General features: G+C 48.0%; 1 protein-coding gene across 11 annotated transcripts in view; it reads right to left on the bottom strand.

Annotated features, from left to right (window-relative positions):
* Nucleotides 1-11568, bottom strand: part of LOXL2 (lysyl oxidase like 2) — an 87706-nt gene extending 76138 nt beyond the window's left edge. For 10 of the 11 annotated variants that reach the window (XR_013446596.1, XR_013446597.1, XR_013446598.1 and 7 more), the window contains exon 1: nucleotides 11398-11568. The gene's annotated coding sequence lies outside the window, so the exon portion shown is untranslated. Of the gene's footprint in view, nucleotides 1-10401; nucleotides 10553-11397 lie in introns of all 11 variants that reach the window. The other variant, XM_078069506.1, reaches the window with a different exon arrangement.
* Nucleotides 11569-12272: the final 704 nt, after the last annotated feature.

Raw genomic sequence — 12272 nt, 5'->3', positions numbered from 1 at the left:
ATTCCTGGAGGGTTGGTCCAGGCCCAGACAGGTAGGGCGGGACTCGGCAGGGCCCGTAACAGTATACTGGGCTGGAGGGAATATACAAACCAGTTTCTTGAAGAGATGGCCCCTCAAAAGTGGCCAGGCAGGCACCTCCTACTTAGCTTCCCTCATGCCTCAGGTAGGGCGAGTCCCAGCAGGACTCACTCTTGGCTTTGTCCACTTTCTGTGGTCTCCCCTAGCTTCCAGGCCAAGCTCTCATTCAAGTGATACCACCTCAGCCTTCAAGGATCAACTGTTCAGGCCTGAGCCCGTCAGGTGAGAATCAGACCCTGCGGGGCCAGCAAGGACGGTGCAGCCAGCACACAGACCGCAGCCGCATCTTCAGCTTGTCTGGAAAGGTCTGGCTACACAGAGGAGCGGGCAGGAGTGCTGTTCTCAAGTTTGTTAAGAGCCTGTGATCCAGGACTCTGCTGTCCACAGAAGCCCTGGCTCCCTTCCAGAAGCCCAGTGAGTAATAGCCACAGGCCCCGACCGCCACATCACCAAAGCTGGCCGGGCTCAGCTGCACAAGGCCAGCTGGGACTGTGTCACTGATCATCATTCCTGGATGTAATGGCATCTGCAGAGTCGTGGCATATACACACCCACCTACCAGTTCTTGCCCTTACCGAGGAAGGCAGACTTCCTCAGCTACCTTTGGACCTGATCACTGTCCATCGTGCTGATCACAAGTCTTTTCTGGGCCTCCTTCTGGGAATGATTCTAATATTCTCACTGCATTTCCAAGCATGGCATGGCTCCCACTGGTGGCTACAGGATGCCCCCACTCTCTCTGGCATGGCACGCACCCATACCCTGAGCTCTCGCCACACTGACTGAGGGCATGTGGTTCCCAGAAGACACCTGCTTCCACACTTCCCTGCCACTTGCTGTTCCCTGTTCTAGAACACCACATATCCACCTCCTGAACAACTATTACTCTTTGTTTAGGAATCTATCCACATGTGTATATATAAAAAAAAAATCTTAAGGAACCTACTAAAAGGCTATTAGAACTGAGTTCAACAAGGTTACAGGACACAAGATCAATATGCACAAGTTAACTGTTTCTATTCACTTTCAAAGAACAATACAAAAATGAAATTACAAAACTAATTCCATTTACAATAGCATCAAAAAGAATAAAATATTTAGAAATAAATTTAACCAAAGGCATGCAAAATTTATCCTCAGAAAACTACAAAACATTGTTGAAAGAAATTAAAGATCTAAATAAATGGAAAAACATCCCATGTTCATGGATTGGAAAACTTAATGTCTGTCATTAAGATGAGAATACAAATTGATCTACAGATTCATCAAAATCCCTATTAGTATCCCAAATGTCCTTTTCATGGAAATTTAAAAGCTGATTCTAAAATTTATGTGGAATTTTAAGGGATCCAGAATAGCCGAGACAATTCTGAGAAAGAACAAAGTGGGAAGTCTCATACTTCCCAATTTCAAAAGGTAATACAAAGCAACAGTGATCAAGACAGTGTGGTACTGGCACAGGACAGACCTATAGATCAATGGAATAGAACTGAGAGTCTAGTAATAAACTCATATATTTATGATTAATTCATTTGGACAAGGGTACCAAGAACATTCAATGGGGAATAGTCTGTAAAATGAATGGTGCTGGAATAACTGGATAGCCACATGGAAGAGAAAGAAGTTGGGGGGGCACCTGGGTGGCTTAGTCGGTTAAGCATCTGCCTTCGGCTCAGGTCATGATCCCAGGGCCCTGGGATCGAGTCCTACATCCCAGGGTCCTGGGATTGAGTCCCGCATCGGGCTCCTTACTCAGCGGGAGCCTGCTTCTCCCTCTGCCTGCCGCTCCCCCTGCTTGTGCTCTCTCTCTCTCTGACAAATAAATAAATAAAATCTTTTAAAATAACTAACTAAATAAATAAATAAAATCTTTTAAAAAAGAGAGAGAGATGGGGCGCCTGGGCAGCTCAGTCCATTAAGCATCTGCCTTCGGTTCAGGTCATGATCCCAGGGTCCTGGGATCAAGCCCTGCATCGGGTTCCCTGCTCAGCGGGGAGCCTGCTTCTCCCTCTGCTGCTCCCCCTGCTTGTGCTCGCTCTCTCTCTCTCTCTGACAAATAAATAAATAAAATCTTTTAAAATAACTAACTAAATAAATAAATAAAATCTTTTAAAAGAGAGAGAGAGATGGGGCGTCTGGGCAGCTCAGTCCATTAAGCATCTGCCTTCGGTTCAGGTCATGATCCCAGGGTCCTGGGATCAAGCCCTGCATCGGGTTCCCTGCTCAGCGGGGAGCCTGCTTCTCCCTCTGCTGCTCCCCCTGCTTGTGCTTGCTCTCTGTCTCTCTCTCTCCCTCTCTTTCTCTCCCCTCCCCCCGGTCAAATAAAAAATAAAATCTTTAAAAATAAGAGAGAAAGAAGTTGGACTCCTCCTTCACACTATTTACAAAAATTAATTCAAAATGGATCAAACACCTATATATAAAAGCTGAACTATAAACCTAGTAGAAGAAAACATAGGGGTAAATCTTCATGACTTTGGATTTGGCAATGGTTTCTTAAATATGACACCAAAAGCACAGGCAACAAATTAAAAACGTATATATTGTACTTCATCAAAATTTAAAACTTCTGTGCATCAAAAGGCACTACTAAGATGTTTCATGAACTAGGGCAGCAGTAGTAGCGGTAGAAAAAGGCATATTGATCAAGTATTTGTTGTACTGTTTGCGTGTCTGTCTCCCTTTCAAGACTGTGAACCCTCTGGAGAGCACATAATCTCGATCTCCTGGGTCCATTATAGAATAAATGCTGAGTAAATGTGATATGAACTGAAAAACAAAGAGACACTACCAAGAAGGTGAAAAGACGATGCACAAAATGGGAGAAAATATTTGTAAATCATATTTCTGAAAGGGCTATAGTATCCAGAACATATAAAAACTCCTATAATGCAATAAGAATAAGATAAGCAGCCCAATTTAAAAATGGGCACAGGACTTGAACAGACATTTCCCTAAAGAAGATATGCAAATGCTCAATGACACCTGAAAAGATGTTCAACATCATTAGTCACCAGGGAAAACACAAAACTTTAATGAAATACCACTTTGCACACACTAGGATGGCTAGGATTTTTTTTTAGCGGGGGAAAAAGTAGGTGTTGGTGAAGATGCGGAGAAATTGGAACCTCCATACTTTACTCGTGGGAATGTAAAATGGTGCAGCCGTTTTGGAAAACAGTTTGGCAATTCCTCAAAAAGATAAACACAGAATTGCCACATGACCCAGCAATTCCACTCCTATTTATATAGCCAAGAGAATTGGAAACAGATGTTCAAACAAAAACTTGTATACAAATGTTCATAGCAGCACTATTCGTAATAGCCAAAAGGTGGAAACAACCACCGTCCATCAATAGTGAATGGACAGGGGCGCCTGGGTGGCTCAGTTATTAAGTGTCTGCCTTTGGCTCAGGTCATGATCCCAGGGTCCTGGGATCGAGCCCCGCATTGGGCTCCCTGCTCTGCAGGAAGCCTGCTTCTCCCTCTTCTACTCCCCCTGCTTGTGTTCCCTCTCTCGCTGTGTCTCTCTGTCAAATAAATAAATAAAAATCTTTAAAAAAAAATAGTGAATGGATAAACAAAACAGGGTCTATCCATACAATGAATGGTCCATTATTTGGCCATAAAAAGGTATTAAGTATGAACACATGCCACAACAGAAATAAGGCTTGAAAACATTATGTGAAGTAAAAGAAGCTATATATATGATTCCATTTATATGAAATATCCAGAATTGGCACATACAGGCAGAAAGTAGACTAGCAGGAGTAGAGGTGGGGAGCGGGGGAGGGGAGTGAGGGAGGGGAGTGGGAGGAGAAGCAGGGGATAGGTGAAGGGCACAGATACCTCTTTCTGGCAATGAGATGCTCTAAAATTGACCGTGGCGATGGGTGCACATATCTGTGAAAACACTAACATCCACTGACCTGAACACTTTAAATGGGGGAAGTGTAGGGTCTGTGAATTACATCTCAATTATGCTGTTAAAAAAAATCAACTTAAATGACACTTCATGTTAGTAGTATGTATTTATGAAGCATCTGCTGCATGACAAATGCTGTTAGGTGTTGGGAATTCAAAGATGTATCTGACGTGGGTTCTGCCCTCAAGGAGTTCACACTATACTTAGAGAGGCAATAATTGTGCAGGAAAAGGCACAGAAACGAAACAGGGAGGCGCTGCTCACGGGTGGGGATGAGGAGCGGGAAAGGCTCAGACAGCTGACACTGCGCAGGTTCTGGAGGAAAGTTTGAGTTTGACAAGACTGGGGGTGGGGAGATCATTCCAGGCAGCAGGTCTGAAATCACGCAGGGTATTTTGGGGAGCCGTGTGCGGTTCCAATTACCAGATGAAAAGTAGAAGCGCTGGGTGTGGTGGGAAGTGCAAGAGGTGGGGGTAGAGAAGCAAGCAGAGGGCCAGCCAAGACGGAACTTGAACATCATGCTAAGAAATGCCGAATTTTCCTTTCGGGAATAAGGAGCCAATGAACGGCAAGCGGGAGGGCGATGGGGGGCAGATCTGTGACCTAGAGCACTAGTCAGCAAACTGCAGCCCATGGGCCAAATCTATAAATACAGTTTTTGGAAATAAAATGTTATTGGAACACAGCCATAATGATTTCTTTACTTGTTATCTGTGGCTGTTCTCCCACTAAAATAGCAGGCTTGACCAACAAGCAACACAGCACAAATGGACTGTAAAGTCTAAAATATTTGCTGTCCATCCCTGGAGAAAAAGGTTACCACCCCCTGCCCTTGAAAGGTCACTGGGGTTATTGCATGAAAGATGGTTTCGCATGGGTTAAGACCAAGGGAAAGGAGGCCAATGAGGAGACCAGCAACTCTCCTGATGCTGGGTAATGTTACGATGGTGTAACTGATGGCATAGGGGGTTGGTTGGGGGCTGGAGGGACGGGCACGGCTTTGTGGGGAAGGAAAAACACCTGGAGATTATCAATTCAAGAAAAATCAACAGTGCCTGATTTTCTGAAAAGGATTAGAGACCAATGTGTAAATTTTAGGGTTTTTTTTTCATCATTAAAATAGTCTCTAAACATCATTTTTAGTAGAATGCTCTCAAACAGAGCACCTGAATTCAAGGCAGCTTAAAAGTATTTTATTTATTTTTTTAAGTAATCTCTACACCCACCGTGGGGCTCGAACTCATGACCCGGCTATCAAGAGTCAATGCTCTACTAACTGAGCCAGTCAGGTACCCCCAGCTTAAAAGTCTTTAAAAAAATTATTCTTACCCTTTGGTTATGGGCATGCTAGAGGAATTCTAGGTAACCAGATGGATAGTCTTCCTCTTTTCATGTGTTGCAACAAGCCCAAACTCCACAAATTCTTTGGCTGTGCTCTGAGGCTGCTGTTGGCACTAGGTGGGCACCGAGGGGTTGGCTGCCAGCCATCAGAGTATTATTCTTGACGGACGATTTCATTTTAAATACACACGTCAAATATCATGCCTTATTCATCGTGGTGTCTCCTACGGTGGCTGGCAGAGTGTCTGGTACATAGAAGGCCACTAATAAACCAATTTAGTTAAGAGAGAGAGGACTGGGTCAGCAGGGAAGGAGGAAGGAAGGAAAGGAAGAAAGGAAGGCAGGACATGGCCACATGATTTTCCCTCCAGGCTTAAAACTCAGGCTCCAGTGGCAGCTGATAAAAGGGCAGTTCTCCAGGTGGGTGTGAGCCCCCTTCTTCCAGGGAAAGCCTGGGCGGACTATCCTTAATGGTCATGCGTTAACACAGCTGCGACTGCAAACCGCAAATATGCGGTACTATCTTCCCCTAAGGAAAGAAGCTGCTTAAATCTTATCTTCCCCTAAGGAAAGAAGCTGCTTAAATCTCAAAACCCATCTTCGGGCCTTTTACATTATAAACTGTGTTTTTCAAACATCTCTTCCAAACTGCCTCACGGTAGAGAAAATGAGCAACCAATCCCCAGCCCCTGAGGTGTAGTTGAAGGAGGGGAAGCCGGACATGTAATTGACATGTAATTGACATCTCCTGCCTCCCTGTAAATCCCTGCACTCTGGGTAACCTTCAACTCTTGATCTAGGTGGTAGTTAATAAGGGTATGTTCATTTTGTAAAAATTCATCCAGAACAAGTATTTGTACACCCATGTTCATAGCAGCATTATTCCCAATAACCAAAAGTGGAAGCAACTCAAGTGTCCGTTGAGGGATGAATGAATAAACAAAATGTGGTCTATCCATACAATGGAATATTATTCCCTTAAGAAGGTAATTCTGACACATGCTACAACGTGGATGAATCTTGAGGATACATATGTTTGGTGAAATAAGCCAGTCACCAAAAGACCAAGTACCATATGATTCCACTTATACAAGGTACCTAGAGTCGTCAAATTTAGAAACACAGAAAGTAGAATGATGGTTTTCAGGGTCTGGGAGGTGCGGGAATAGGGAGTTAGTGTTTAATAGGAACCGAGTTTCAGTTTGGGAAGATGAAAAAGTCGAATGTACTTAATGCCACTGAATTGTACACTTAAAAATGGTTAAAATGGTGAGTTTTAAGTTATGTCTATTTTACCACAATAAAAACAAAAGTTTACACATATGTATGCTTAGGATTGGTGCCATTTTACCTATATATGCTATTCCCGGGGAGGGGGAGGAGTTGACTTTAAAAATGTACTCCATTTTATATTTGTATTTGATTTAGAAAGATATTTAGGAAAGGATATTGGTATTTGAATTAGAAATTTAAGAAAAGATCTTACTAGATCTTTGGGTCGTGCTGGCACTCTGGAAAGATATCTATCTCATTGCTGCAGTGGTGCCCCAGGACAAGGCTGGGGTGGGGGCGGGGGAGTTCATGGATCCAAGTTCAAGGACACTGTAAAGAAACTGAGCAAAGTAAGTTGTTCACAAGTCATCTACGTTAAATTCTGTTCTCATAAGTTGTCTGCTTTATAGGCAAGCAGCATGGTTTTCCACACAAGCATCGTGTTGGGGATGCATCAAGGAGGACATATGGTAGTTTGCACAAAACCTCCATGGGACTAGCTGTGTCTGCTTATGTAACAGAGATTCTGACAATGAAAAAAACAAAAAAAATGTGTCATCATTCACCCATGATATTATAACACGAAGTTAAAAATACTCCAAACAAAGGGATCAAAAGCCTTGGGCAAGAAGAAATTAACTGTGACCCTAATTACATCCTCACTCTCTGCTGAGCCCACTCTCACTCTACACCCATCCTTGCCACACGAAACTTGCCTGGGTATGCTGTTTCTGCCAAGAGAAGTGCGAAAAGATTTTTCTGAAATCTGGACGGAAATCTTATCTAAACTGTCACCCTCATGCTTTATCCCCCTCGAAAGGATGGTCCTGGTGCCTGAAGGCTTCTCAGACACAGGTGGCGAGGGGGACGACTAGCCCGCACACCTGGCCAACTTGTGTTCCCCGCCAGGCATGCGCCATGCCCAACAGCAGGAGCACTGCTAGAATCGCTAACACAAGAAGGTCTGAACTCACTTCAGACTGGACATGGCTGCGGGACAGAAGCGACCCAGCGCGTCCTGCGGATGCTCGTCTGCAGAATCTGCTTGGCCCTTCCTTCTCTGGCCCACGCTTGCTAGTCCCGCTGGTTCTGTGGGCCTGGAGCAGGGCAGGTTGCGGCCACTTCATCTGAGGCCTCAAGACCCAGCCAGGGTCCACAGCGCAGCTGAGTCCGTGTGACATGGCCATGCGACGGATGGCCAAGACCCTTCCCCAGAGGGAAATAAAACAGTCGTCATCACAAGTTGTTCCGAATCCAGGCAGCCCTGGGAGCAGGGAACTATACCTCCCAATGCTCCCGAAGCTGTCAAAGGAAGGAAGCAACTTGCCACCACGGACATGCAATCACCGAGAAACTATATCCCCACGGAGCCCGCCTATCCGTGAAGGGGAAGAGAACTGGTGGTTCCCAGAAGACAGTGTGACTCCAGGTCAATGCAGGGCCCCGATGGGTCCCTACAGTTGAATAATGGGATTGAAGCAGCCAGTTTCACTGTCCCTGACTGGCTGTTTTACGGAAGATCTGCTCATCCAATGTCTATTTCAGGGCAATGAACATACAAGCGGAAAATCTAGGGGTGACGACATAAGAGATTCCATTTTCCCACATGGCCAGCCAAGGAAGAATTCCAATTCATGAGCCTTACTAGTAAGATGTAAAAAGGATCTATCACCCGACTTCAAAGCAAATAAACACAAGTAATGAAAAGGCTAAAAGTACAAAATTCTGGTGTTCTGTATCCCCAGCGGACAGCGGCAGAATAAACAAAGTTGTCCGTGAATGAAGGACTTCAGAGGGAAGCCTCTTCTCCGTCATCGGAGTTAGGAATCTCCCGACAAAAGATTCCAGCTGCCAGAATACTCAGGCAGCACTCCAGGAGGGGCAACTGTTCTCAATGAGATTTCTTTTTGGGGCCTTGGTCTTGTCCAGGAATTACAGCTATAGTCTTTTCACTCGTCCCACTCCCAGATCCAGGAGCCCGAGAATGGCGGGGGGGGGGGGGGGGGGAATGCTTCCTAGTTCAGAGAGGGCCACCTCGAGTCCTCAAGAGGGACATTGTTTTCCTACAATTTCATAACAAGCTGGGAAATAAACCCAGGCTTCCTGACTTTGCGGCTGATTTGCCTCAAGTGCCAAATGGCCAATTACTCAATATTTACACAGGGATTTCTGACAGCAGGTGTTTAGGAAGTGATCAGCTCAGGATGAAGCGAGAGCCAAGATGAACGCTTTGGAGAACAGCTGATAGTCCAGGAACGGCACTGAGAAATAGAACCACCGCCGCCCAGGAAGGAGGAGGCTGGGTCGGGTCCTGGCTCCGCCAATCGCCGGCTATGCCACCTGGACAGCTTATCTCTTTGCCAGTTTACTCAGGCGTAAAATGAATTCAAGACTCATCTCACTCTTTAGTGGGGCGTCATAATGACCGAATGACACAGTGGATAGAAACATAGTTTGAAAGGAATAACATATGATATAAACATAGATTATAAAAACCAACAGAACTCAGATCACCTTTACAAAGGCATTTGGGGGAAAACTGGGAAATTTTTGCATATGGGTTGGGTATTAGATGATAGTAAAGAATCATTGTTAATTTTCTTAGGTGTAATAATGGCATCACGGTTATTTAATATTTTTCAAGATCACACTGAAATACACAGGGATGGAATGATTATCAAATCTGAAATCTGGCATTTGCTTTAAAATACTTCAATGAAAGAAGAGAGAGCAGAGGGATAGTTACAAGCAAGTGTGGCAAAATATTGATAATCTGAAGCTGGGTGAGAAGATATGGGGGCCTTCTCTCTACTTCCGTGCATATTTGAAGTTTTTCAGAATATAAAATAATTTTTAAATACACACTGCAGAACCTGGGTGGACATCACAAAGCTTCACCGATGGCCATCCCCAGAGCACAGAAAATCTGTTTCCCTCACAAGAAAGACCCTTCCACACTGGTCATCCAGAGGTCAGATGACAAGGACGTGGCAAAAGGCCAGGAGAAGCCAGGCCAGGAACCCAGCTGGAAAGGAGACACACAGAAGCCTCTTTGCAGAATTTTCCTAAGGTCCTAAGACCTAAGTTTCATATTCACTTAGACCAAGTAACTTTTTAACACAAAGTCACAGGGAGACCAACAGATTCATGCATACACACACCACTGAGACTGGGTCTTCTTGGGCCCCCAAGAGCTCCAGGGGCCCATGGGGCATACACTTTGCCATGGGTTTGATGGTCCTTCCCAAGGCAGATACTAGGGACCATGAAGGAGAACAGGACAAAAGGAAGAGGGAGACGAGTGAATGATTTAGCTGAGGCAGGTCCAGTGAGTCACTCACTCATCTGGGCACTGACCAGGGAAATGAACACTTTGCCTTCCTCTTAAGCCCCATCCCTGACCATTTTAAGTACAGAATACACCATAAATAACTAAATAATTCCAGCAAGGGTGACAAATGGGCTTTGGGGGGTTCCTGGACAGACAGGCTCGCGGTGGCATAAGGGAGGAGCTGGAGTAAGGGAAGGGGTTTCGAGGCCCCACACTGACCAACTCAGGGGCCTTGAGCTTCAGTGCTTTTCCTTCTCTTCAAAAAGAAACGATTGGACTGCTTTTAAGAACTCCGCAGTTCAAAGATTTTAGGGGGCAAAATTAATTTGGGGCATGTTTCTGACTTTCATGCACATCGTTCTCACCTGGACCTGAGGTTTCCAAGCATCCTGAGTAGTTCAGTGCCCCCGCCCCCCCCCCCCCCCGCCAGTTCCGCCGCGTCCCCTCACCCTACCCGCGCTGGTTTTTTTGGTGGTCTCCGCTTGTTTCTTCCAGTCATTTCTATTCCGGCGCTGACTTCTGCCACCTCCAGCAGGCTGCTACATTAGAAGGCTCCCAAATTTGGGGTTGGGAGGAATGTGTGCAGAGCGCAGTGGCCAAAGCGCCTGCGTAAAAACTGCAGGCACTGAGGACCGTCGGAGTATCCGCATTAGACTAAGATTTGCTCTACCCCCGGGGCGACCCTGCATGCACGACTCGCGGGGTAGCTTGTGCTGGTTCTTTCTTACTCCAGGGCCTCTCTGTGACAACGGCGGGAGAGGTTGCCTGGGTCCCGGGACGAGCCCGGGCGACGTGGGAGGGAATACCTCGCGTGCGGATCGCGCCGGTCCTCGCACGGGACTCAGGGCTCTCCGGCGCTCAGCCGAGCCTTTCCAGCAGGCTGGGGAGAAGGCCCAATTCCGAGGCAGTGGGCACTAAAGCACCCAGGCACAGCCCCGATGGCCCCCACCCACTCTGCCCCAGCCCGGGGCGCTCCGTATCCCCAAAGCCGCAGCACCCGAGACATATTCCAGGCCGCTCCCCGCGCGCGCTCCACCTCCTCAAAAGCCCTAACTCCGCGTATCCCTGGCCCCCCGCCTCACCCTCCTAGGCACCTAGAGCGCCAGAGCCTCGACTAGCTCCGTCCTGCCGGGTCGCGGGCGCCCCCAGCAAGCAAGGAACCGAGCGCCCTGCTCTCCGGGGCGCGCCAGCTGCATGGCCTCGTCTGGCTCAGGAGAGGTGGGGCTGGGCGGGTCGGCCCGAGTCGGAAAGGGCACCCCGTTAGCCTGCGGGTCCTAGCATCTCTCCGAGCAAGTAGCCCTCGCTCGGAGTGTCCGCCGCACAGGTCCCGGGAACCCCGAGCACCGCCGAGAGGCAGCTCCGCAGGGAGTGGAGCCTGGAGACCCCACCGGGACGCTCCCGCTTCCCTGCCTACCGCCGCGGGGAGGGGAGAGGCAGGGAGCGCTCTTACTTGGCAGCAGGGCAGCAGGGGCCAGCACTTCCCACGGTGGTCCCTCTCCGCGCCCGTCGCCGCTGACCCCCTTTCCCGAGCAGTGGGGGCGAGCCGACGTCTCAGGCCGCTGGAGAAAGCGGGCTTCACGTTGTGGCCGCCGCAGGCTGGAGTCGCTCCTTTACGCTTTTCCCGGTGCTTTTAACGAGAGTCGGAAGGCAAACCCCTCCCCGGACCCACCCCCTTCCCGGGAGGCGGCCACGGCAGCAGGCCCGGCCTCCAGCCCCTTTTGTTGTAATTCGAGAGCTGCCCTTCCCGGGGCCGGAGCGGGCTGTGCCGGGGAGGCTGCACGCCAGAGGGGCAGCCCTTCCCAGGCTCCTCGCGCCCAGGTTTCCGGAGCCCGAGAAGCTAGGGAGGGGGCCTTTCCTCTGGGAGATTCCTCTACCCACCCCCACCCTCAATAGCTCCCGGAATTTAACTCTTCGATGCCCTTATCCACCAGCATTAGGGGCCCGCGCCTGATCGTCTTGGTCTCCGGGGAACTCAACGCGGCCTGGCGCATAATAGACGCTCAATAAAAACTGATCAATGAAGGAGTTCAGAAACTTTCATCTATCTCGCCTGGGTTTCTCGAGGAAAGCAGATTCTGCACGTGAAAACACAGCCCCCTTTCTTCCAGCGGGTCTTATCTATGGCCTTTGACAAGCCTCCCTCTCTGAGGATTGGTTTTCTCCTTTGTAATTAAAGACTTTGGATTCAGTGACCTCTAAGGTCCATCCCTGCACGGCAGGGCCAGGATTAACAAGCTCTGTGCTCAGGGAACCGAACAGGGCACAGCTAAGGGGTGCATATTGTGCAGAGCGACATTCCATTACTGGCTCTGAGGCTCACACTGG

This window comes from Halichoerus grypus, chromosome 3 (genome assembly GCF_964656455.1).
Source record: "Halichoerus grypus chromosome 3, mHalGry1.hap1.1, whole genome shotgun sequence".
Classification (NCBI taxonomy): Eukaryota; Metazoa; Chordata; class Mammalia; order Carnivora; family Phocidae; genus Halichoerus; species Halichoerus grypus.
This window is presented reverse-complemented; position numbering and strand designations above follow the sequence as displayed.